Source organism: Festucalex cinctus, chromosome 20 (genome assembly GCF_051991245.1).
Source record: "Festucalex cinctus isolate MCC-2025b chromosome 20, RoL_Fcin_1.0, whole genome shotgun sequence".
NCBI classification, from domain to species: domain Eukaryota; kingdom Metazoa; phylum Chordata; class Actinopteri; order Syngnathiformes; family Syngnathidae; genus Festucalex; species Festucalex cinctus.
In genome coordinates this window covers 21,888,355-21,915,562 of record NC_135430.1, presented here as the reverse complement: position 1 = coordinate 21,915,562, position 27,208 = coordinate 21,888,355, and the positions used below count along the sequence as shown (strand labels likewise).

General features: G+C 40.4%; 2 long non-coding RNA genes across 2 annotated transcripts in view; one reads left to right on the top strand and one right to left on the bottom strand.

Annotated features, from left to right (window-relative positions):
• Positions 1 to 27,208, top strand: part of LOC144009049 (uncharacterized) — a 114,435-nt gene that overhangs the window by 32,889 nt on the left and 54,338 nt on the right. The window contains exon 2 of the long non-coding RNA XR_013280821.1: positions 16,173 to 16,364. This is a non-coding gene — a long non-coding RNA (uncharacterized LOC144009049). The remainder of the gene's footprint in view (positions 1 to 16,172; positions 16,365 to 27,208) is intronic.
• LOC144009152 (uncharacterized) lies at positions 22,460 to 25,391 on the bottom strand. Its single transcript, XR_013280850.1, has 3 exons — positions 25,275 to 25,391; positions 22,741 to 22,852; positions 22,460 to 22,649 (listed from the first exon to the last, which is right to left on the bottom strand). It is a non-coding gene; the product is annotated as an uncharacterized LOC144009152 (long non-coding RNA).

Below are 27,208 nucleotides of genomic sequence, written 5' to 3'. Positions count from 1 at the left end.
TTGTATTTTTTTACTAACTTTTACACGAAATCATTTCAGACATTCTCGGTGAGCAGCGAAATTATGTCATTAGGCCGAGAGAGGGAGTCGTAGGTGGTATCTCACAAAACACTTACACTGAACATACTTTTCAAAACTACAACACATGAGGCTACAATTATATATACAAGTAAGCAACCCACAACTCCAGCACACCAAAAAAAAATAAAAATCACCGGCGGAACGTACTAACTCGATCCTTCATTCCGTGTGGAAATTGTGTGTAAACCACTACATTATTACCGTATATGTAAATTTGTAACATTACACATTCAGTATCATATTAGAAATAAGTACATCTTTCTTTTCAACCGCCAGGTAAAAGTCTACATTGTATAGACAAGTTTTCACTTTGTAAATGTATCGATTTTGGATGTTCATCTTTTGGATGTTGCTGTGTAATGATCAAATGTGCTAAATGAATCATTCAGAATTAATCAACAAATTGTAGCCAATTCTCCCTTTTGTCAGGATTGGGGGGGGTGAAAGGCAGGAGCCAAATGCAGGGGGCAACAAAAACAGGGCAAGGCAGGGATGCAAGTAAAAAGGGGATTTCATTCAGAAAAAAGCTAAAGAAGGTACTATGGAGAAACAAAATGAACAAGGTCAAAAACAAACTACAGCGACAAAAACACAAGGGCAACGTTAGGCATGGCATGGACAACATGGGATGACAGAACAGCAACAATGACTCAACAAGAAGTGACAGAAAGCAGGCTAACTAAATACACATGGTAACGAGAAAACAACAGACACCTGAGCGAGATACAAGAGCTGATTGGTCAACACGCTGGGAAGGGAAGACGCACTCAGGTGGACGTGCTTACACATAACGGGACAAGGGAAGAGACAATTAAGGAATACATGACAAATAACCAAATGAAAACAAATTCCCACCCCACACAACCAAAACATGGCACATTTGACGTATTCAAATTACTTTCTGAATGTCATTTTAAAAACAAACTTCAGTTATCGGTTGAATAAAACATTGAAAATCTAAAAGACCAAAACAAAAGAATGAAAACCACCTGAGAGAAGCCTTTACAGTGCAGATTCTTTTTTTTTCTTTTAATGTCCAAACTGTGAAGTCACCAGCGGACTGTTTGATCCGTGCTCCATAAATGTCTGGCAGACAAAGAACTCGCCCCGGCCAAAGTGTTCCAATTGTGCAACAAGAGAAGCTAACACAAAACATTTGGAGGCATGTTTTTTTTGTTTTTTTATCAACAGTTAATCCATTACAACATGAGATTGTAGTTAAGGAGACTTTGATCCAGATGGGGACATATCAGTTTGTTTGGTTGAAAGGATTCAAATAAACGTGTAATTCTTGTGTTCGGACAACCCCTGCACCAAAAAGGCTTTAGGAAAATACAGGAAACAAAATCAGGCCTAACTGGATCTTGTTACACTCGTCCACGCAGGCCCGCTGTTTCCCTCGTGCATAAACACAGGCCTCATCATCCTCTGCGTGTTATCTTGCCGTCAGCGGGGTGGAGGAGAGACCACACGGCGAGGGCCGCAAAAATGAAAGCTTCGACAATGCCATCGTCGGGCCCGGAAAATGAAGAGGGGAAAAAAATGAAGGTGACATTTGAAAGAGAGGGGGAGAGAGAGGTGCACCGGCGGCTGAAGGAGGGAGGGGGCAGGATTTAATAGGTCCCTGAGACACGAAGGGTGTGAGATGAGATGATGAAACCCCAGGATAGAGAAGAGCAGAGAGGGAGATTGTGTGTCAAAATGTGGATGTTTGGAGATTGGGGCTTCCTAGCCTGCCAAATGATTAAAATGTTCCCTCTGACATTCATATTCCACTATAGGAGTAGTCGTGCCTATGGAGCAACCACTGCTTGGAATATGAATGAAGGCTGCTCGTTTACAAGCTAACTTCAGTATCTTCAATATTTGGTGAAATTCTCACTTGCATTCAAGAGAAATAAAATCAAACAGTGAACGGCGAAATTATTCAAACGTTCTACTCTTTCCTCTATTTTCTCATAGACGGATTTGACCAGACCCAGCATAATATTTATTCTTTTTTATTATCTACAATTTTATTAATATCTACAATTTAGGACTTCCCTCTATCATGGAAAGTCACATCAGATGATGGTTGTTCACCCCACACAATATTTTCAACTTAAATCAAAGTTATGAAGCTAACAATTAGCCATATAAATAAAACAAGCTAGCGCACGCAATTAAAATTACACTGAAAATATATCTCATCTACAATTTAGGACGCTATCATTTTTGACATACAGTTACATCTATCATAGAAAGCTTTCTACAATTGTACCACCAGATGATATTTTCCATTTAAATAAAGAGTTGTGAGGCTAACAATTAGCCATGCAGCTAAACAAAACAAACAAGTAAATCTACAACGAAAATATATATTTTCTTTCATTTAGAACATCTCCTATTTAGGACTTATTTATCATGGAAAGCTTTCTAAAATGGTAACACAAGGTGAGGGGTTTTCAATTTACAGTAAATCAAAATTACAAGTGTAACAATTAGGCTAAACAAAAAAAGCTAGCTATTATAATGAAAATATGTTTGTTGTCGTTTGCTAAAAAAGTAACTATTTTACATAATTGTGAGGCAGCACAAAGCTGCTAGCTGCTCCCATGGTCGCAACAAATGATAATTCATACAATGGGCATCATCGGACAAATGATCTCAGTCACTCCTATGCAGTTATGCATTTATTTAACATATATAAAATGCATGCAAGACAAAATATCGATGAATTGACTTGCAATTTACTGATTGCTTTTCACACCAAAAATATCAAGGGGGGACCTCAGACATCACAATCCTGTTCCCTTCCAACACTCTAGAGATGAGGGTTGTCATGGTTACGGGGGCAGAAAAATCGCCCCATGGCCCAACCCACCCCCCGTGACTCACTCACACCCGACACACACATACACACATCTTGTTTTTCCCCCCTTTGCTCTTCTTTTCGTTGTCCAGGCCTTGCTGATGTCACTGGCGAATGTATGAATTCAACATACAGGATATGTGACGATACATATCTGGACTGTGGCACGAAGTCGGGGAAAAAAGAAAAGAAAAAAACAAGAGCCTTGTCGTCTCGAAACAGAGACCAGACGCATCATCAAAATGCCCTTGAAATGTAAACGAGAAAGTCATCAAACATGAGAGAGGAAATTCAAAATTGTGTTTCAGCTTTTCAGGTGCAATTAGAGGAAGAAAAAACTTGAGAACATATTTTTGAAAAAAAGAGAAATCTGGTGGGAGAAAACATGGTAAGCGTCAATAAGAGATGTTTTGTTTTGTTTTGTTTTTGCTGCGTGTGCGTGCGTATCTTGATGCACCGCATTAGAATTGAACTTCACTAAGCACTCAGGGGATTACAGTGCACTTGCTTTTGATAAATATTCGTAATTTTGATAGGATTTTTAAAGCCATCAGCATAATTATTGTTTGTCATGTTTCTTGCCCTTCCGACTTGTATTTTTTTTCTTTCCCTAATGAAGACCAAACGCAATAAACAAAATGGATATGCATTAAGGGGAATGATGGAGCTTTCAAGTCTAAGCCTCTCATGTCTATTAAGTGCTTCCATTACACCACATTCTCTTGTTGTTGTTTTGGTTTCTTCAAAACAGATCACAGGTATCTAGTTTTCATGATATTCGGCACTGCAGAGTTCTTACTTTCACATTTTCGTCTGGTAGGAATACTAAATTTACCGTCTGATCTAGGACCCGACCGATATTGATTCCAAGACAATTTATGACATACCTAATACATTTAAATGGGCATCAATTATACACGGATTGTCGCTATTTGTGGGCTGGTTTTGTCCCTATTCCCCACAAATAGCATTATATAATATTTTCCTTTAAAATTGCATGGAAGTAATGTTCATAAAATACATTCATAATTATTTTTTGGAATGACAGAGCTATAGAATGACAGTAATATGAACAACAAAGGATACAAAGTTATGGTATAGAATTATGCATAATAAATAACTAGACTAATATTACTTGTGTACTGATCTAATAAATGTTTAAGCAAAAAATTAGCAAAAATTTCAAAGAAAGTTGGGCCCTAATCTGAACATCTTTAACCAACAAAAAAATGCCAAAATAATCATGTATTTCATGGATGATAAAATGAACCACATTTGGAAGAATATAGTTAGTATAATGCAGTTGATAATTTGCCCCACTAATGCTTCAAAATGAAAAGTATTGATTCTTGACTGCAAATAAATAACAAATCCATTGTTGTCAATGTCCTCGTGTAATTGGTGTTTGATAACTCTGATTGACTATTGATCAGAAGTGAGTTTTGACCCCAGCAATAAATCTGGAGGCCTCGTTCAGGTCACCGCCAAATATTTCAGTGCCGGTTTCAAAGAGCGGAATGGCCGTTTATCCCCCACGCACGCACGCACCCGTTTGTCTCTTTTTTTATGACAGCGGCGCTCTCATCATTCCTCTTAAGTTTTACCCTTTTATGACCTTTCGCCGAGACCGAATGTGTCGGCGTTATATATGGGCTGTCCCGCCGTGACGGGATGGCCAGGAGGTTATGGAGGGGCTGCATTAGGCAGACCCCCCCCCCTTGCCTCTCTTACTCCCAATCCCCAACCTTGCTCCACTTGATTTTGTTGGTCCCCTGCGGTTGGCCGGCAGGGCCTCTAAATCCCCTCTTTTATTGTACACAGTGTGCACAAAGGCAGGCCTGCGCTCTCATTTTCTTAATGGGCCTTTGGACGGGTGCGGGTGCCAAAATGAGTAAAAAACCCTCCCGACTTGTTCTGGTCACTCGAACAGCACATGAAGGAAACATGCTTCCCGAGGAGGAGGAGGGGGAGGAGCTGCGGCGATTTGAGGTGGACGACACTTAGTCAAGCGCGGCGAGATGACCCACTTGATCTTGCGGTTGACGCCGAGCCTCCCTCGGCTTTCGTTCTCTTCAGCTCGACACCTTGCTCGACTCGGCCAACAAAAGTAGGATTACCCAGAGAGGGAGATAGCGAGAGAGCAGGAGACGGTAAAAGAACATCAGCGTGTTTATGCAGAGTTCAAGCGTTCCTGTCCCAAAATAGACGGATCATTATTGACCCGCAGCGGAGAGGGACCAACACAATCATCACGCAGTTTGGTTGTGGTTGACTGACACCTTTTTGTCTGCTCAGAAATATGGACGCTCATTTGAGTTTTGTTGTCCCATTATTTTTATGATTTTGGATGTGAGAGCCATGTAAGTCCACAGCGACGTGGCAGTATCGCCTTCTAAAGTTTCCTCCATATTTGACATCTCACTTACATGAAGATTTAAAAGCATATTAAAAGCTTATTGTGATGCTTGTTCACTTTGTTAATAAAAGATATTAGCAAAACGGGGGCTGCTCTTTCAGGGTGATTTTGGTGGGGGCGTATTATATACGGGTGCGTCTTATACACCGAATTTTACGGTATATATATATATATATATATATTCTGAACGTATATAAGTCATACATCTAAAGAATATGGATGTTGTTCAAAATCTGTCGTTGCAAAGAAAACACTTAAGTCTACTTATTTTTGTATTTGAAAGATTGAATTTCGCGACATCATGCTGAGAGGCGTTTCTACTAATTTTGATGTTCCGTGTCACAAATTTAGGCAGCCAAAATGTTAAACATATGCATTATGATACACATTGTTATCAATACCTCTCTGGTAATCAGTCAAAACTGAACATTATCATTTTTTAAATAGCAGACTTGGATTCACCTCTCATGATATTGTGTAAGTGGCCAGTCTGTATATTTTGATACCTCATATTGCAATATTATATCATCACTATAATCGCTGGCATTTTGCTTATGATTGATGTTCGGAATTTCACTCCTTGTTTTCTTGCTTGTGCATTCTGCTATCCCCCATTTTCAAACCTCTTCCTTTTTTCTACCTTTCACATTACATTTTTTTTTATTCATGGCGGATATTGGCTGTGTGACACTTGTCCGCTCGCTTCGTTTCGTTTCTACCCATCAGGCATTGGGGCATGACAGGGGGAAGTGTTGTTAGGACGGCGGTGCCTCGCTTGTCCCCTGATGTAGACAGACATTCTAAACGACATGGGCCAATCAGATGCAAGATGGCGACCGGGGTGGTGCATGTGCGCGTTGGATGGATGCTGGGGAGAAGATGAGAAAACACGGGGAGCCTCATTTGATGCAGTTAATGTGCAGATTTATGTAGAGGGACAGTGGTCAACATTCATAAGATCTCCCTTCTCCCGCCCCCGCCTCCTCCCATTCCATTTTCTCCTCTCGCACCTCCTAACGCACACGCACACGCATGCAGCGACCCCCAAAGCCTTTCTTCCCCTTTGCCTGATTTTCTCCCTCTTTGTCACTCACCGTCATTCCATCCGTTGCACCCTCTCTTTTTCCCCATCCCTCATCTGTCTTTCCTGCCTCCCCCTGCATCACTGCCCCCCCCATCCCCATCCCCCGATGTTAGGGCTGAGATTGTTGTGGACTGCAGCCATCAGACCAATAGGAGGCATAGGTAGACCGTACAACTGCATGGAGATGATACACGTCCCACATTCAATATTTGATTTTTATGGCTTCGCTGTTGAGCCGAGACGTGTCGATAAACATTTCAATTTATTTGCTCATCTCCTGTTAATTAAAATGATAAAACATACTGATTCGATTTCTCTAAATGTGTCACTTCACATTTTGGATGTCTGCTGATTTTGGAATCATCCAGTCAACTACAGAAATGCTTTTATTTGGCTTTTTTTGTGTCGATATCATTTATATATTTATGCTCGTGAAGTTAAATCAATTAATAATATTGAATGATCATTATTATTTCCTACATGTTGTTGCTGTCCAAGCTCCACATCCAAAACACACACACACACACACCCACACACACACAAAAAGAGATAGATTGGTATTTGGTATTTTGACGAATATCAATATCTGCCTTAAAAAAAAAAAAAAGACGGTGATGGATAAATAATAATAATAATAATAATGATAATAATAATAATAAACTGTGAGAACTAAAATAGCTATTTAAAAGCAAAACAATTTAAAACTCTGCTAACCCAAATAGATTACCATAGTTTTTTTTTAAATTGTTCTTTTTGATCAGCCGTCTGATTTTAAAATAAGGCCGATTTGTCAAATTATCAATTATTGGTCTCTCCCTTAATTTTATGTGAACTCTATTTAAATTTTCAGTTTAACTTCATCAGAAATACTGCTGACCCTCGGAACTTGCTTTTGTTGGAAATAGAAACAAAGAACGAAAGTTGAACATTTTGGTTATTTTGGAAAAATTATTTATTATGGAAAAAAATCAATAGGGAGCTACAATATTTACTATTTGAAGTTTCATTTAACATTAATGATGCTGGGAGCTCCCTGAAATTTTGTTGTTATTGTCAAATTAAAAAAAAACAAAAAACAAAACGGAAACATTTTGCAAATCTGAAAAAATTGACGGCAATATTTTTTCCCCCTTTCCCTGAAAATGAATATCAGCTCCAAATATCGGTTATCTGCCTCCCTGGCTACTAATAATCAATATTAGCCCTTAAAAATAAATATTGGTCTATCTCTAAAAAAATAATTAAAAAAAAATACTCAAATGCTCAAAACTACTTGTTTGTTTCTTAGATACAAATCCAAAATAATTGCAAAATTTGAAGTCCCATTTTGCATTAGACATTTGATTTACATGAATACATGATTATTTTTTGGGAACTAAATGTGATTTATTTCAGTAAATTAAGTTAAAATAATATGCTTTCCCCTATTTACTTCTAAAATAAACTTTCCATCAGCTTCTGCTCCTTCCTCACCTTCATGCAGTACTTTCTCTCTTCTCTTCACTTCTTTTCCTCTCCTCTCTTCCCCAGTCCACTGACTTCTCTGGTAATCCCTCTCCATCATTACAGAGGCCCTTCACTCTTGGTGCGACTTTCTCACCTCACTGCCGTCCATTTTCACTCGTCTTGCTCGCTATCTCCAAGCGCACCTCAATGCGGGCTGCTTGCTCGTTTTACATAAAACAACAGCAATTCACTTAAGAAGTTCAAAATGCAAATCTTAATTTGGTTAGCATTTTCATTGATATGGTGCAACAGTGAACCCACTTTACCGGTACTGGAACGGACTGGGGGCCAAAAGATACAAATCTTGGATATTTTTCAATACAAATAACGGCTTCACTTCCATATGAGGACATTTTAAAAACAGCACTCAAGAGTCAACAGCGATTGTATTGAGTCTACCAGCAAAAAAAATGCAGTAAATATTTGTGTTTACATGTTCCAGGTGAGTTGTCTGAAAGTTGAGGGAAGCTAATGACATGAAAAAATGTGCTTTTCGCTTTTATGCCAGCAATCACTTTGTCACGCGGCTTCAAACGGGCGCATCTCTCCCGCTTTGGATGGAAGCAAACTCGCTGTTTCTACCTGCAGCTGCAAGTGTCTGTACTTTTCGACTATTCTCTGTCTGGGAGCTTTACAAGTGAACCTGCCAGTGTGATCTCAGACTGGCTGCACCCTGGGGCAAGGAAGTGGAGACTATATATATATATATATATATATATATATATGAATACTGTATGTGCGTTTGTGTGTTGTCAGAAGATGGCACAAGCACCACGCTCAAGATCCATCGCTCAATAGTGTAAGCAAGTCGGACCTTATGGATTTTTTGCCATTTGCTTCAAAAAGGCATTAGCGTGTTTATTTCCATATTTTGTTCGGAGGCCTCCTGAGGCGAGATCATATTAACCACGATCATATTTGCAGGGTCACGAGACTGGAGGGGGGTTTGAATTGATCAAATCTTAATGATAGAACATATCAATATTAGCAGCAAGATGCAAAGTGTAGGTTTATATTTTGAATACACATTTGTTATTGGCATTTTCCCCCTACGTTTTCTTCTCATTATTTTTGTCTGTCAAGCAATTCAGGAAAATTCTTAAAAATCCACGTTCTTTGACACTTTCCTGCAATGAAAAGTAGTTATACATAGCTTAAAATACAGTCATTAATAGCTAAACCCTGGCAACAAAAGTGAGTATACCCTTAAGTGATTGTTGTTATTACATATCTCTTGAGTGACAACAATTTAAGACAAACAACAATTTAAATGTACCGTATACGTAAAATCCTCAACATGCTTCTTGCAGAGGCTCCCGCTCGCTGTGACTCTGAGCGGGACAAACATTCCAGAAAATTCCGACTATAAACGTGGACATTATTGTATTCGAGCTCAGACCATAAAAGTGAAACTCCAAAGAATTGTATTTATTCATCGGCTACCTGCCTATGCCGAGCGCATGATTCTGCATCAGGCAGTCGTGAAGTACATGAAAAAATCATCAGTCAGCACCAAACTTTGCCTTTTAACAGATTAGAAAATGGACAGTCTAATTGCATATTAGCTGGAATACAAGCCAAAAAGGTCATTTTCCATTCTCTTTAGCAAGTGCTAGTTGGAAGATTTCGAGTTGCTTCTAGACAGGGAACGATTCCTTGATTGACGGAGAAACTTGACTTGAAGTTGGCTAGCTGGGACGACTGGAGAGTCCCACATCGCTTGCTAATTAAAAGAGAAGCAGCTGTCTTTCTTTCACTCTCTGTTATTCCCTTATTCCTGGGAGTATTCATGTTTTATTCAGCAGAAACATAACTACAGATGAAATTAATAAAAATCAGGCCCTGCCTTTCCCCGCCATCTCTTGAGGCTCCTAAATTCAAACGCTCGTTTCTGCCGCCTTTCAAAGTGCAAACTCAAAGTGCTCTGTGTACTGTACTTTTCATTTTCTTCATTTCCTGCATATTAACTTTCTTTTCGCCTTTTGTTTCAAAGTGCATTGCCCCGAAAAATAAAGATCAATTTTTCAGTGTGAGAGTCTGTGGAATTCCAGCACGCTTTCCTCACGACTGACGTTCTCGCATCATTTTCATTGGATGTTTAGCATGCGGGGATTTTTTTTTTATTTTATTTTTTTTCACCCCTTCCATATCCCAAATTCGAGTGTGAAGCTTTTAGTGCTGTTTACGTTATCCGCACGAGCAGGACGCAAAGAAGTGTGCTTGCTTTTGATGATGCCGTTCCGCGGTTGTTTCATTCGGTGTGTTCGTGCCTTTTTCACGTGTTTGCGTGAATATGTGCGCGTGTTTCATTTGACCGTACACAAGCAGGCCCTGGGACTATTTGCCTGTCTGATCACCTCATGTGAGTGGAAGGAGGGAAGCCATGCGTGACTAACGCACACTTCAGAGTTGAACTAATTGTGTCATTTTTAACATGAATCTTGGCTTGCCCACATTTTCTTCAGCCTCTGCCTTGTCCCCGAGCCACACGAGCCACACGAGGCGTTCGCATCCATCCTGATCTGGAGGAATTTTCAATGCTTTTGCAGGTGCATCGTTTATTGCGGTTTGCGTACTAAATGTTCTCGGTGTGGAGTAGGAGGATGGTATAATATTACAGTTGCTCATTGAGACTAATGCAACTAAAGTTAAAAAAAAAACGGGCTCAGTGGTGGCACCTGTATTCTATGATTATCCAAAGATTTTCAAATCTCGCCTTCATTTAAACCCCAAAAAGTTCAATGAGCAAATTAAAAAAGCATATTTTTCTTTTAGGGGCTCCACCCCATTGAAATTGCTTTGTTGTAGTTGAGCTACTTTTGTGATTTTTGTTTTGGTTTTGCTAGCTACATTTCTTTCATGAATTTTCTGATTCTCCAAAAATGTTAAAATCCAGTCTTCATTCAAACCCCAATAACAGAATTGCAGAATTTTAAAATGTATTATTTTTTCTTTCATAGGCTCCACCCAATTGAAGTAGTTTTGTTATAGTTGATCTACTTTTCATTTGATTGTAGCTTAGCTAGCTTGAAGCTTGTAGTTTGGCCGACTATATTTTCCAAATGGCGCCTCCCCAACACCGCAAACAGGCACAGAAAGCGGCACAAATGATTTCCTACATAACCGCCACACACAGAGGCTCCACGGCACGCACACACCCAGTTAAAGCAGCACAGTGTAGTTGATCAATAGTTTCCTGTGCTGGGGAGGGCTGATGGCTTCAGACAGCAGTCAAAGCCCCGAGGACCTGAGGGCGACACCCCTTATCAACTGAGCAAGGTGAAATGTCAAACACTGGATCTACTTTGCTCTCCCCCTCTTTTTTTTGGTCTGTAATTTTCTATGAGCACCTTCAAGTCACTTCAATTGAATGCACTTTTTCCACCTCACTTATTTGATTTTAGTCTTTGCTTTTTATTTTTCATGATAAATGATTCCCTTCCCAGCTGTATATATTATTATTTTTTTGCTTGTGTGGACTGTTGCAAAATAACAGAAAACAGCCTATTGAGCACAACATAGATATGAATATGAATTTGAATACGGCCACAATGTTTGTGGGGGTGTTTCACTACTAATCTGGCTTAGATGCACTCTGCATGTCCATTTCCAAGGCCCTGAGCTCAATAACAACACTGTCGGATTAGTGCCGGCTGACTTCACACACTAATAACAACAGAAAGGAAGATGCATAATATGTAGACAGCTAGAATAACTGAAACATCATTATACCGCCTATGATATATTCAGCTCAACCAAATATCATACCATATTTGTAGCCACTTGTAAAAAGAATAGGTGTGCAAATATGTCAAACTCGTTTCCTTTTGGTAAACATGCTTGCTGCATGCACCACCGCAAACATCTTCTCCTCCACATAATATTTGGTATTATTTCCTCATCTGGCAAAAGGATTAACATCCTCAGATTGGATTTATGATCTGAACGCAAAGGCAGGTTTATCCAGCCACCATATGTAGAATTATCATTAGAGCTATAATCCTCTGCACATCACACACCCTCCCAAGCTAAATGATTGGCAGTTAGCAAAAAGTTCTGCAAAAAAAACAAACAGCCCTCGTTAGTGATTATACGTTTTTGTTTTTGCTTTGTCAGTAATAATGTTGTTAAAACAAATAACAATGAAGGTTAGGAAAAAATATGCACAGATGTTTGACAAGAAAAGGTTTGTCTTATTTTCATGTTTTCACGTGAATTAAGTTGCATTTGTCCACAAGTGCATCTCGGCAAACGCTTCAAAGGGATGAGCAGTTTCATTCTGACAAGTTAAACACAACTTTAAACATTTGAGAATGTTAACAATTTAAGATTGCCTGTACAGTTAATTAAGGTTTTATGTTGGTGACATTTGAGCCTGGAATAAGTTAATTCACTTCACTACATAATTTCCGATGGAAACAAAGTCAAATTCAGCCTGGTTTAAAAAAAAAAAAAAAAAAAAAAAAAAAAAAATCAAATCATTGATATCGAATCGATTATTTTTTATATCTCTTTCCCCCCATAAATTAATAAGAAAACAGTGCGATGCCAAAAACGGGCTTAACATTCAGTTAAGGCCTTTTTTTTCTTGGAATTTACTGTTCATATGACTTTAAAAGTATTTTTCTTACATTTAGGAAAACCTGATTTATTGCACTTTAAGACAATCCGGAATCTTTTTTTTTTATTTACTATTGAAAATATTTTCATCTCCTCCTTGCTCGTGTCAATGTTTGTGTCACACTTCTAACACGTGTTACTTTCATGAATAAACCAAATCATTTAACCAGTTATTGCCTACGCAAAACTTAAATTGGAATGTAATGATTGTGGAGTTTTTATGATGTCCTTGATATTTTAGAATCGATAATTAATCAATATCAGACTGAACAGAAGTGAATCGAATCAAACTGTACTCTTGCGAATCGTAATCGAATCAATTGCGCAAATAGAATCGAAACCCTATTAAGTATCAATAGATTGATGGATGCAAATTCTACAACTGATCTTAAATTCTGAAATTTGAAAGGAAAGGAAAGAGCATGTTTCTAACTTATTCCAAACCATCGTCTCCTCCCGCATCGAAAAGTCATCAGTGTTGGCCCCCACCCGTCTTCCCCTTCCATGGCTCCCGCAGGCTTCACCGTCTCTAATCAAGTCCTAATGAGCCTAATTGGTCGTTAAAAGATGCCCGAGTCTGACACAGCCGTGCTCCAGCGTCTGCCATATGGCCGGGGTGGGCCCGAGGCCCCCGAGCTGCCAACTGTTACCCCCGTCACTGCCTCAACCGTGCTGAATGGCAGCGGCTGCATTGGGAGTTTCTCTGCTCTTGATGATTCAGCACTCGCAAAGTCTACCGGTAAATGTGAAATGTGTGCGCGCTTTCTGTCAGTCGACGCTGTTTAGCCACCAAACTGACAACCGCTACAAAGACACAAAATAATTACCTCTGTTAAGTACGTATGGTACTTTTGCAGCTTCCTTTTTTATTTTTTATTTTTTTTTTATAAGAAACTAGATTTTCTGTATTGAAAATTCTTAAAATAAAGCAAAAACATTTACCATGTGTTGTAGGTATCCGCGCAGGGAATCGCCGACATTCGGCTATCAGTATGAAGCTGACGATTCCCTTTTGTTTTCAATTCAATCGTTTCTATATATTTGGACATCCTTTTGCCATGTGATCTCTGCTGCATCAGTAATGCGTTGCCTCGACGGTGCCGCATGGCCCGCTAATTCATTTGCGTCTCGAAACGATGAGCTGTGAGGCCCGCTGCCCTCAGCCAATTTACTTGTGACCTTAATATGACCCAAGCACGGTGCTGCATGCCCAGATTTTGCTCTCTGTGCATGTTCGTGCGGCTTATGTGTGAAGAGGCTCAACGTATTTAACCAAGAAAATGGAGGCCCAACAAGAAATGAATATGTAATCTAGGTTTGAAGATTTGGAGTACCACGGGAGAGTTTCAGACTTTTCGACGAGATGCTAAATTTTGACGTGAATCCCCCAATTCAGGCTTTCCAAGTAATGGGCGGTCATTCATCGAGCACTAAAAAATAAATAAAAATAGTGGCATTAAAGTGCTTAGTTGTACATCAGAGAAGTAGGTAACAGTTCATATTTTTAGCATTTTAGTAGAGTGTCAATATATATCAAGTATTACTACTTGTGATCTTATCGATATTTTGTTCAGCTATCGTTTTTTTCTCAAATTGTCCCATATTCCCTTCAGCATCGGTTCCTTGTCGTCGCCTAAGCTCGCTTTCGCTTTCGCTTTCGCTTTCGCCGGTTGACGTCTCCATTAGGGATCGTTGCGGGCCCGTGCGGAGTGCGGCTGATTTCCCTGCCAGTAGATAGAAGCTGATTGAAGGCAACCGGCGCTTTGTCAATACGACTTCTTGTATTTGGCCTCGTCCAGCCTGCCTCCAACACAGCCGATTATTGGAGACCTCTCATAGAGGTATCGAGCTGCTGTCCCCGCTCTTGTTACCTAGCTGATGCTTTCATTGTGTAAATGCAGATGGGGCCGTTCAACGAGTTGACGTGATGGCAAACAAACAAACACGGTGTCATGCCGTGTCGATAGAATTAATTAATACAAATAAGAGGACGCATCATGAACACTTTCCGCCCCCACTTTTTCTCATATCAGCTTTGTGAAAGATGAAGTTGAGGCTCAATCCATACGATGATTAAAAAAAAAAAATAATAATTAAAAGATTTGTTGTTGCTACCGATAATATGAAAGCCTTTTGGGGGCAATGTACTCTTTTTTTCTTTTTCTGTCGTGCAAACCTCATATGACAGTTTGCAGTCTCAATTTATGGCAGTCTATCAATTATTGCCTGATCGCTGGTGGAAAATAGTTTATTTCACGCTACTATCATGCTCCGGTTATTGATTATTCACGCAACCATGTTTATTTAGTCGCCCTCAAGTTGACTAGATTGGATCAGCCAATATAATCAGCTCACATTTAGTTTGAATAAAGTATGAAAAAACATCATGTCATGTTTTTTACAAGTGTTTTGAACTGCTTTACCGTGCAATCAAGATGACTAAATAAAGGCGTGACTTGATACTAACATATTTGGTTGATTATTAATATTATTTTGCAACCTAAGTAACTGTTCATCATTCATCACGTTTTTTTTCTACATGTTTATTATCCATACAAAATATAGTCACATCATTATTATTTTATGTGAACATAGTCCATGAGAAACAAATAAAAGAAGAAAACAAATAAGGATCAAATTGATCTCAACATATTTAAGAAAAGCACACCAACAGCTGTGGGTGAAAATATCTAACTGATACTGTAATCCAGGATATGTATATATATATATATATTTTTTTTTTCTGATCTGGGTCTGTGAAAGGAAATGGGAGAGGAGTCTGTGAGAGTTTGGAAAACCTGCACTGTAGTTCTTTTTTTTTTTTTTCCATCTTGAAAGGCCCGGCTGATCCATACATCAGAATATACAGTATCAAAGATACCTTTTGATAAAACTTTAAAAGTGAGAGTGCAAAACCTGATTTGGGCATATGAGTCGAAGAAACATTGTTTCCAAGCGAGAGCAAGCTTGGGAATCAGACTTCACGGATCCGTTTGTGCATACACTTACGTTATTGATGAATTCTGGTAGGCACGATTAGCGAGTCGATGCATGCAGCCGATCAAGGCTGAATGTATGAGAAGCCGACAAGACAGCTGGACTGTTGTTCATCTCAAACCGCAAATAAAACATCCACAGCTCTCTCAGGGATGGTGCTCGTGTCTGGTGACCTCTTAAAGGTTAAACCCTGTAAAAAGGTTAAACCTTGAAAGAATTATTTTCATTACTTTACAGACCTTCCGTCGCCCTCTTCCCTTATGGGAATCAGTGGATTAGTCTTCAGGTTGCGTGCTGTGCTTCTTTTATTGCTCCACTATCACCTCATGCCATTTTCAAGTTTTTTTTTGTCTATCTGACAAGCATCAAAAAACTTCTGTTAAAGGGAAGCAATGTCTAAACTTACGTTCTGATTACATTTCGGTTAAGAGATGGAACCGCACAATAAATTAGTATTCTGACGTGCCCTTTTTACGAGTCGTGTTAATAAGGAAGACAATTTCTAAGGTGTACATTTGTACCTTGACTGGTGCCGACAGTGTACGTCTGAAGTCGTGCTTTGTATTTGAAGAAATGCTCCGATAACTACGACAACCAGCCTGACATCCATCTTGCAGGTAGGAATCGTGTCGGCGATGTGGAGCTAAACACGACGACTGCAAATTATGCACTGCCAAATGTATGATGGACTCGGCTTCTCGCTGCGCTGCTTGGCACCGGCCCAGCAAGTCACCAAGCTGAGGCAGAGAGACGGATGGGACGGATGGGACGGATGGGACGGGCAGGCCGCGCACGCGGAGTCAAGACAAGTAAGTGATGGTGTCATACAGTTTAACTTCAATTTTCTTGTTTTCATTTTTATTCACTTGAATTTGTTGTGAACACACAAAGAAACATGGCGTCCATATTCCTACTTGTATAACCACCAGATTCAGTGCATAAAGCCGCTATAATGCATCTCTCATCTCTTTTCCAAGTCAGTTCATTCAAGCAATGTAAACACTTTTTAACTCTCCATCGTCTCAAGGCCCCATTTCCATTCTCATTTTCATTTGGCTCATTAAAGGCTAAGTGGTTCCGAAAATGCTAAAATGATGTCACAGATATGAATGAAGACCGCAAGAGTGATTGCTTTAAATGCTTCGGTGTAATTGAATCGCATCGTCTCGATATGCAATCGAATTATGCATACTTCACTCAATGGTCTTGTGTACATCATCTTCTGTGTGTTTGGCAGAGAGACAATTGAATGCCTCGTGTATTCTTGATAAACAAGCTTTCTGTAGTTTATGTTTAACAACCGTAATATAAAAGAAATTAAAATCCTGTGAACGTAATGAATTAGTAATGAGCGGTCAGTGGTCACGCAACTTATGAACAATGTTGAAATATTTATTGTATTTCACATTTACTTCCCATCACAAGTGCCAATTAATATAGCAGCTCACCAGTTCACGGCTAGCAAGCAGTTAGTGTCAGAAATTAGCTACAAGTTTACATTTGGTCCTGTGGCACACAGAGAAACTGACAAAGGATTTTTTAGCGAACGAGTCACAGGATGCTTTCGTAAAAATGTAAGAGCACAAACTAGCCAAACTGAGTATAAAACACACTGGAGAGCTTCTTCAGAAAGAGGTAAAGACCAAGTTAGTGGCTAGTTGAAGTGCATGATAATAAGTGATTGGTGGACAAGGTGCATCATTAGCTAACATGTTTTTGGTCTACTGATGTGGGCCGATTGTGGAAATGCTCGCTCACATGTTACGATGAGCTTTAAGGCATTCAACTTTAGCCATTCCTCTGTACAAACAACTCTTTTCATCATGATAATATAGAAGCAAATACACGTGCAAACAATCGGCAATGGATTTTCTCCAAGACGTCAGGTCAGCCCGCTTACCGCCTTGCAAATAATCACACAACTTGACGCGTCCGTCCTCAGCTTGCTATCTGACGGGCCAGACGTCGAACTGTGACCAATCGCTGCTTGTGAAGCGTGGACAGCGGGATTATGGCAAAGACACAAGCTTTATCTCCCGTGGTTTCCATCCCGTTGTTTCAGCCCGACCTCTCATTAGAATAACAATAAACACAATACAGATGCCACCATAAGCTGACATCCATCCAATATGCTGTAGCTGCAGGCGCGAGGTCAGCAGATACAAGTGCTGCGCGTTCGTACACATGCGCTGCAGGATTTGTCTCTGCTCAAGAATGGACAAGATGTGAATCAAAGCCGTCTTTGTGGACTCCAGTCTTTCATAACTGCGCGTGCGCGTGTAAGTCCAAGACGCAGCTCCGATGATGGCGGCGCGTGGCGTCACTATCATGCGGCGTGGAATCGATTTGCTCGGGGTGACACGCTGCCGAGCCCCAAGCGTGTGCGCGTGAGCGTTTGTTTGTTTGAGCGTGCCAGCCAAAGTGTGTGTCGTCAGACCTTCGAAGCTGAATATTGATGTATTGATCAGACGCTTGTGTTGCTTAAAGCCATTTGCTCCTCGGGGAGTCCATCTAACGCACACGCGCGCGCACGCATGCGGCGTGGCTATCGAGCACTGTCATCTTTTCGGCGAGGACAATTGCTGACAATCGACGCCGTTTCTTGTCAAAGTGTGTCATTGTCTTATCCGACACAGGCCGCTACTAAGCACACCTGCCACACGTCCATTCATTCGAATGCTAATGTGAGCTCAACGTAATACTATTATGGAATATAATAGCCTTATGGTGCGCCTCTTGGCCTTGAACATGCACGAGTGTACGGCCACAATCATGGCAAATGCAAGATGTTTGTTTGTCGCCACGTGAAGTGGTAACAGATGACGTCAACATTCTGCCAAGTAATCACTCATCATCCAAAACATTAGGGACAACTGCTCGTTAATAAGATCAAACGCTGGCGCAGAAAAAAGACAAAAAAGCCAAGAAATTTTGGAAGACGTGATTGGTTCCAAGGTGAGGAAATTCATGTACAAATAAATCCCGATCACTGTGAGCTTCACTCTGCAGTTGTGGGCTAGTTTCTGTTTGACGAATTCATGGTAGTATCTCACTAAGCGACAAATGTTTACAAACGTAACGAAAGTTAGATTTGTTGCGAAAAATCAGGTGGTTTTAGGAACATTTACTTAGAGACGGCACAAATGTTTGGAAATAGCGCAGAAGACAGACGGCAATGATTTGGGACAGTATTGTGAAGATGAGCAACTCCAAATTAGCTTACTCAAAGATTTGGCAACCTTTTGGACCATTTGCAGACTCCTGTAGTGGCAGATGAATATATGGACTAAAGTTGTCCACTATCGAAGATGGATATGTGAAATGGTCCAAATTTTTGTCACGACAAAATTTTGCCACCGGGTCGTGAACTGTGCGCAAACTGTTTGTGAACTCGTCGGGACGGGACGATGCCACCACTAACACAAAGTGCCACATTAGATCATCTTTCTGGCATAAGAGACAAGCAATGGTAATCAGAAAGGCTCATGCGTAAGAGGTATACTCTAAGTCGCCCAGTTCTCCCACAGACTTGCATCTGCTACTAACACACCCTCATACTAGATGCACACGCTGGGTAAAGCACCTCTTGAAATGTGGACATTCTCTGTCAAATCTTCCACTGGACGCATTCTGCCATTGACTTAAGCACTTTTCCTCTTAAGAGGCTGTAGTAAGTCAAGTGCTTCGGGAAGGTTAAACTTCACATTGCACTTAAAGTTTAGATGCTCCTTACTTTGCAAAACTGATTTTTTATTTTTTTTTAAGGGATCTCAGTTAAAAGAAAGCAGCAACAACAATCCGATCGGAAACCTGTGCCATGTTTCCTTCCTATTTACGTGTTTACGACTGTCATTTTGACCAGCTTAATGATCCACTACACCTGACCGTGTCGTAGGAGCACAAATTCAATTAGCTGAATGCTTTTGCCTAAACTCATCAGTAGATGCAATTAGCAAAGGTTCAATGGCAAACGATCATCACGTTTCATTGAGGTGCAATCAAGGTCGGCAAGAAACGGAAGGAAGGAGAAGAAGACAAATCAAAGACAGATCAAATGTGGCAGGACAAAAGGCTGAAGTTTGCTGACTGAAATAGGCCTCATTTTCATCTGTGACTCTGATACCCTCCAGCCAATATCCCCGCCCTCCTCCTCCTCCTCCCAGCGCTGTTTCCCTTTTTCTAATTACAGCAGATGGCATTGAAGTGGCAGCCAGAGCATATTTCATGGGGAGGGAATAAAAGCAATTAGACATTCAATTTGGAGTGTAATTAATCCTACATCAAAGCTTTCATTAGTGATCGCTCGTTAGTGAAACATGCCTCCCCGATAATGGGCGCCCTTCGTCAAGGGATCCGCTCGAAAAGGGAAATCAAACGGGGTTAAACAAAAGTCATTGTTCCGTCGACGGCCAGACGAAGACAAACGAGGTGCTTGCTTTTATGCACGCTTCCGACTCGATCGAAGCCGTTTTTCTTTCAGGTTCGAGGTTTGAAATGTTGAATCTGTGGCATAATGGAGTCGCTTGTGTGAGGAAATTAGCTTGCCGAGCAAATCATCGCTTTTGTTTTGTTTTTAGTGCTCTTCATGGCGTTTTGTGTTTCTCTTTGTTTCCTGGCGATACTCTTTGGCAATATTTCACAGTCAAGCACGTTTGGGGCCGCCACCAACGAGTGGTCGTGAATACCAAGACTGAAGAACACACGTAAATCAAATTGTGTCTGTGCACCTCACTGCTTGCTGTAAATTGTTTTCTCTTTGGAAAGGTTTTGGCTGGCTTTGGTCAAGGCTGATGTCGTCTACTCGTCATTTACACACCGGCAGAGGTTAGTCACAGGTGCTATCGCTCCCACACAGGTGCCGACTGTCACACTGCAAAGCATCTTCAATGCAACTTCTTTTATGTTCCCTCTCAGCTTATTAAATTGGGGTCGTACTTGTGGACGGTTCTTTTTTTGTTGACAGAATTATGGACTTGTGGGGAGCATATAAAAACGGGTATGCTTTTTCTTTTCAAAAGCAATGTTGATTTCTATAAAGAACAAATCTCAACAAACAAATCTGAAATGTGATGCTTAGCTCAACAAAAATAATAGATATCAATTGTCAACTCACTATGAACGTCTCTAAACACAAGTTCGATCCTTCATTCTGCAGACATTCGCCCATCCAATCACATTCAGATGCCATCATTGGCTTCGTATTGTAGGTCGTCTGAACGTATACAAGCAACACCAATGAAATGTGCATGTTAATGTGATGTTTTGTCCAGTAAAAGTGCTTTTCGTTTTTTTTCAATATCACAATCTCAAATCAATGTGCTGTGCAATTAGAGCACTCGGCTGCAGGGAGAATCCGAATTGGGCATCCGTCTTCGTAGCTGCTCTGTCTTTGCGTGTCTCATCCTTCCTGTTTGGGATTTGGGAGGATGCAGTTTGTCATTTGGCCAGTGAGACAGATACTGAGACTTTTGGCTGTGACTTATTTGAGCTAATGGTCCAGAACATTGTGAGCACCCTCACAGCCAGAAGCAATTTCGGCAGCGCGCTGGGCCGCTGCAAATGGCCCATGGTACACCTCCGTGGTCAACACGCTCGCCGGTGCGCGCGCGCGCACGCACACGTGCACAAGTTCATAGTCACACCTGTCTCACTCTTGCCATGTGTCCCATACTGGAGTGGGAAATGTGAAAAAGTGAGACATTCCTCACACAAACAGACCCATATTGTGTCATCAATGAAGTTTAGAAACGGTAAATATTAAAGCAACATTTCTTGCTAAAACACATTTAGGATATGAAAAAGCAATTTTAACAGCTTTAAGCCTCTCTTCTCATCACCACTTGCTTTTGTTTACGTTGCACACACCAATTCACTCCACTACTAAACTGGATGCTTCTCAACATTATAATCTGTCAAAAAAAGAAAGGAAAAAAAAAGCATCTTGCCTTCATTATTTCATTATACCAATACAGTCATAAAAAACAACAACTTATTTTTACGATTTATTATGTCTGCATGACTATTGTTCAGCTTTTTTCCCATAATGCCACTGGGTATTATTGACTTCCTCACGTATACGTTTTTAGCATTTCCTCCAATTACATTGGAACATATTTGCAAATACTTCGGAACATATATAAATACCTTACATCATACTTGCAAATATGTTGAAACGAATTTGCAAGTCTGAATTTGCCAGTCAAAAATGTTGACTTTACTTTGGCGATTCCAAGCTTCCGTGCGTTTTGACCCGTTATGTTCATGGTAAACTAATGCCAATTAAAACTTAGGTGCAACTTGTGTTATTGCTTAACACATGTATCCACTATATCGATTTCATACCTCAGGCATAAACTTTTGTGCACCCCTCCCAATATTTTTTTTTCCCAATTATTATAATCCTTTCCTTACGTATGGTGAAGTTGAAAGATCACCTAATTTTTAAGTTGGCAAGACGAGGAAGGCCAAAACAATGAGTCTGCTTTGCCTTGTTAACTTGAGCATCCTTTTCAATTTGTCTCTGCCATACATAAGAAAATCGAATTAATCAGAATTGTTTGAAAACACTACAGGGTATGTCCTTGCACTGGTCAGATCAGAGTGCAGTGGAGCCAGAGTGTGCAATGTTAATTGTGTTTTCATTTATTAGCACATATCTCCTGCAGGCATTTCAACTAACGAGGTTTCAGAGGGCCTCGGCTGAGCTTTATGTGCCCTGTCATTGATTTTACTGAGCGGCGGCCATGGTAAAGACAATACTCTCCACTTCATTGCTTAGGAGAAAAATTAGTACATCGTGGCCTAAACTATATTTGCGTGGGGGGTGCGCTTCATGAGCAAAGCAGCAAAAGTAAATGGCACATTCCAGAGGGTCTCAAGAAATGTTTTTTTTAAATGCGTGCAAGTCATTGAAAACACAAAAGGATAGATGCACTCCAGATGATTCAAATGGCACAATTAACAATTGATTTGCTTCCACTTGGCACGCTTTCATTGGAGTCATACGCTTTTGAGCATCTTCCAAATTGGAATAAATCTCCATTTTGAATGCATTTTTTTTAAGTCCATGTTGAAGATTGCAGGCTGTTGAGATCCTGAAAACCAAGGAAAAAAACAACAACAACAATGTTGTTTTGATGTTATAGAATTTAGTGATGGCAGGGTTAGGTTACGTTCATTATTTACCTTCTGTCCATTTAAGAGTCGTCTCTACCTTCACAATGATGTTTCGTTTACTGCTCCAAACAAACATGCAGGCTATTCTTTGGAATGAAGTGCTTCTCTTGACATATATGCCCTTGCAAAAACAGAAAAAGAAAAGAAAAAAGAAAAATATCAACTGCATGCATGAGCCTCAAGCAAGATATGAAGACAAGCCAGACAATATAATTTGGGTCAAAGGGTTGGAGGACTTAAATGTGTATAAGGTCAAATTTAATGTGCTCAACATGGTAGGTTACATGATATATGGAGGTTAAACTAATTTTCACCTTTGTCTCATTAACAAGGTGCTCATCATCCCTTCACAAATACTAGAACAGTAAACCCGATTATTTTCGTTTTGTTGTTGGCCAAAACCATTTGGGTTTTGTTTATCTTTGTAGGATAACGCTTCATTTTGCCGCCAACCTACCCCATAACTAAGACGTATGAAGTATGTGGGAAATTGTTGTCACATTTACTGAACAGACAATATTTGCTGGAAATTCCTGCAGCCTCCATAAATTGTCACTTTTATGCCATACTTTTTTCACTTCATGATAATATCGGCCAGCGATATTATCGTGCATCTCTACATGATCTCAAACTATTTGTCCAGTATATTGATACCAGTGCAAGCTGTATATTCAGATATACATGCATGAATAAGCATCAGCATTGAAGGTTTCAATTTATCAGCACAAAAAAACAGTACAAAAATTTGCAATGTAAATAGAGCGCAAATAAATATAGCAAATTATATAGCATATAATGTAAATATAAGTAAAACGTGTATACAAGGTACGTAACTGTAACAAATATAATACACAGACCTCGATCGCAATATTTGATAGCCATATTTGATTGCTGAAAAAGAAATAATCCCTAACAAGCTTCACGTTTGCTGTTGTCTGCATTTTAGGGTTTATCTTTGTGTGCGTTCCTTTTCCCCTCTCTGGCCCGAAAGGTCACAGTACCTCATCCTGCTGACATTTACAGCATTGATAATATTCCCTCACATATCAATTTCACCTATTTTCTCATCATTCTCGTTTCCCCCGAGCAGAAAAATGGAATCATTTGTGCTTTCAGCAATTTGTTATTGATTGGGAGAGCTCTGGAAATAGAGGGTAGCCATTATGGCAATGCTGCAGCGATGGTTAAATTGAGTTTTAAGCAGGCCTGCAAATGTATCATTTCACGGTCATAACACAAAAGCTTTTAAATCCATGAACCTCAGGAAGGATCAAATGCCTAAAAATACCCGAATTCCCATCATATTGAGAGCTATTAGAATTCCTGCTGTTATTCTGTCCGATGGGATGTTACGTGTTTAAGAGAAAGTGCAGCATCGATCCATCCTCCGATTAGCATTGCATCCTTGGGAAATGTGCCATCATGGGACGTTTGATTATTGACTAATGCCAGACATCTTATTCTACCATGCGCAACATTTTCAGCCTTTGGATTTATGAATGAATGTATGCGGGGGTCCCGTCTGGCATACAGGATAGCGTAAGCATTCCGACGCCTTTTTCTGTGGTCTCCATTCTCCATCTCGTGACATCGGCCCCTCAGCCCTTGACTTTGCACCCAGGGGAGAGTACATCAGGCCTGGGCAGGAGAAGCGCTCAGAGTGCCTCGGGCAGGGTCTTCACCGCATCATCCCAGCATCGGTCCGCTTGGGATAGGAAAGAAACCACGGGCATGTAGCACCTCTTTTCGCTGCTCATAAATAATGCTCCTTATTAATAATGAATACCTAATTACCGCCGCTGTTTTATTTGTGTTGACCAAGGTGCAGAGGGGCTCGTAAATGAGCAGTAAGCCTTCTCTCTCAGGGAGCTCCCGAGGGGAAGGGGGTGTCTGCTTTTTATGGCCCGTGAAGTCACCAGCACCACTAGCCCCGCCCCCTCCGTCCAATCCCGCACCCCGCTTTGCCCACTCTCAATTTCTCAACCTGTCACGTGAATTGGCAGACACGTTTGCAATTCTGCACAAATACTTGCATCACTCTTAGATGGCAGCTACTTGATATATTGTTCCGTGAATATCAGAAGCAGCATGTTGCCCTTAACAAATGTTACACCATTCTAATCAGCGGGGTTGCGATTGGACAATATTTGGCATTTTTATGCAAAATCGGTGAGTCACTGTAATGTCTTAATATGCCCGATCTCCGTGAAATACATGCAATATGCAATGTTAATCGGTGTGGGTTTTTTTGGGTTTTTTTTTTAACTTTGAGTTTATTTATTTATTTTTGACTGTACTGTAGAGTAAATATAAAATATGTTGTAAAATGCTTTATCTTCTGATCGTGTTGCTGATTGGCCGAAAAATCCTGATCATGTAAAGCCTATTGTTACGTCCCACCTAGTGGATGCGGGGCGCAACATAAAAAACTAGGGTCGTCATATCTTTCATCCATATACAGTTCATCAAAGTAAGGCTTCCGGGTGAACCAAGGCCAAAATAACAAACAAAACAACCCTATCTAGAAAAGTAACGAAACTTACCTAAATCGTTACGTAAACAGAAAAAGGAAATAGAGGAAAACGTAATGAAGAGAAATGGCAGTTCACCCCTACGCAAACACAGGACTGTCAAAAGAAACAAACAATTTGCAGGAGAGGAGAGGAAGAAATGTTGTGGTGGCTCCGGATGTCACGGGTCTTAAAGGGCGCCACCTCCATCCTCCACCAATCGGTGAGCAGCATGTTGAGCCACCTCGTTGTTCTTATTAAGTGCACCTGTGTCGACAGAACTTACAACGATCCATAAGCAAAATGAAACATGTTTAATTAATAAGAAAGGCCCGAGATAGACAGTCAGCCAAAACGTTCTCAGATCCCTTCTTGTGCAAGATCTTTCAATTCAAATCCTGCAACAGAAGCGACCAGCGCTGGTTCGAATTTCGCATCCTATTGAGGAAAAGCAGAGGATTGTGGTCGGTGTAAACACAAATTGGATGTGCAGCGGACCCGAGATATACTTGAAAATGTTGCAGGGAAAGAAGCAGAGAAACGCCTCTTTTTCAATAGTACGATAGTTTAGTTGATGTCGGTTCAACTTTTTAGAAAAGTAGCAAATGGGATGGTCTAAATCATGCTCATCCTCTTGTAAGAGGACTGAGCCTGCGCCACGAGCAACCAGCTTATATTTGGTACATTTTATGGAATTCCACGGTGGGAAATATGGGAATAATATTCCAATTACAATAAAAATGTAAATAAAATATTAAAAAACCCTATACTTCTATTCAGTTCAAATGTCTTGCAGACACAAAAATGAAAATATATATATTGTGCCTAAATGTTTGAAAATATGCAGGTTTAAAAGATGAAGGGCAAATGTTGTGAACATTAAAAATAACTGAACTGTATTATTCTGTGATTGTCCACAATTTGCACTCATACCACTCGGCTCGAACGAAGGCAGTCTGAGAGTTGTGGAGCTCTTCTGAGCACAACGTTGCGGAGCGACCGCAATGCTAATCATCTTTCGAGATGTCTCGTCCACATAAAGTGCAATCATCTTTAATACTGAACAAGGAACATGATTAGAAATGCTTTAAGACGTCTCAATTCATCTGGCCAACTTAGTTCGTGTTAGTGAGTGTCAATGAGAGTTCAAATGTGCTCAGTAATTGATTATTTAATGACTGTTTGTGAATCTGTAAGTTAGATCATTCCTGTCATGAGGAATTTCCGGATAATAATTGTGAATCATGATGAAAATCAATTTCTTCTTTCCTCTTTTCAAATAGTAATGCATAACATGCAAATCTCTCCTTCTCCCTTGAAACGAAGATAAAGGTTGCGCAAGTCAAAAAGTACAATTCTGAGTGTTTGCGGCATTGCACTTGGATATGTGCGTGCGTGTCTGCATAGTTTGACGAAGAGCTCGTTTTGACTATGCCTGGCCCAGAACATCCTTGTTTCACTTTCCTCTAAAGGTTAGCCGTGTGTGTTTAGTTGTTGACCAGTAGTGTGTAAAGTGCGCGCGAGTGTGGGTTTGGGATGCGCGCGTGTGTAGCGAGAGCGAGAGTCAGAATGCCAGACTCCTAATGATCCCTCCAGAGAGGGCTTGCTGTGTGCAGCGTGGAAGGCCGGACAGGGAAACGGCTGGAAATGAGCGATCCCTCTCCATAGCCGAGTATGAAAGTACGCCTCTGTCACTGGCTCCTCAAGACAATAAGCCAATTAGAAGAAACCCAGACGAAGACCGGGGTCTGAGTGTGTAAGTGCGTAGGTTAGAGGTGAGACAGACGCGGGGATGCTTTTACACGTTTCCTCTGCATGCAGTCGCTGCTGCTCGGAATCTGGATGGAGATGATTTTCAGGTAATAGTTTGTGCAAAACGCCACATCAGTAAATTTTTGAAGCCCGCTATGGGATCTGCATTTGAAAAGGTTCTGCATTTGCTCGGACCTCTCGGCAGATGTGCAATG